The sequence below is a fragment of the Carlito syrichta genome, unplaced genomic scaffold, assembly GCF_000164805.1.
Source record: "Carlito syrichta isolate Samal-C Ts95f unplaced genomic scaffold, Tarsius_syrichta-2.0.1 Scaffold270753, whole genome shotgun sequence".
NCBI classification, from domain to species: Eukaryota; Metazoa; Chordata; class Mammalia; order Primates; family Tarsiidae; genus Carlito; species Carlito syrichta.
The window spans coordinates 112,442-113,104 of NW_007214849.1; the positions used below are offsets into that span (position 1 = coordinate 112,442).

The window sequence follows — 663 nt, forward strand, 5'->3', positions numbered from 1 at the left end:
GCCGGAGCCCAGCAGGTCGAGGCTGCGGTGGTCGGGAGCGGCCACTGCACTCCAGTCTAGTCTATGGAGTGAGACTCCAACTCAAAAAAAAAAAGGTAGATCATAAATTATTTGTAAGATTTACTTTTTAATTAACCTGCAAACTTTACATGTTGTATATGGACTTATTTTCAACTAAAACAAGTCACATACCCAATACTTTTCCAAGTCTATCCATGTCTATATACATAAAATATTCATCAATAATAGTTTATGTATGAAGGACTTGTTTTCCCAACTGGAATGTAATATTTACTGGCAACAGGAAGTATGACATATTCTTTGCTCAACTTTATAAGTTGCTTGGGATCCTCTTTTTTATTGAGGACTCTGGGAGAAAAATAAAATCGGGTAATACCATATAAGTAAAAAACAAATTGGAAGCCGGGCTCGGTGGCTCAGCCTGTAATCCCGCGCCTTTGGGAGGCTGAGGTGAGTGGGTTGCCTGAGTCCGCGGGTTGGAGACCCTCCTGGGCAGTGAGACCTCATCTCTACAATAAATCAAAAAATCAGCTGGGCGTGGTAACGCATGCCTGTAATTCCAGTTACTTGGAAGGCTGAGGCGGAAGGACTGCCGGAGCCCAGCAGGTCGAGCTGCGGTGGCCGGGAGCGGCCACTGCACTC

General features: G+C 44.9%; 1 protein-coding gene across 1 annotated transcript in view; it reads right to left on the reverse strand.

The window, feature by feature from the left end:
• Nucleotides 1–663, reverse strand: part of LOC103254121 (kinesin-like protein KIF13B) — a gene marked incomplete at its 3' end in the record, with an annotated part of 123,883 nt that overhangs the window by 112,040 nt on the left and 11,180 nt on the right. The window lies entirely within an intron of this gene.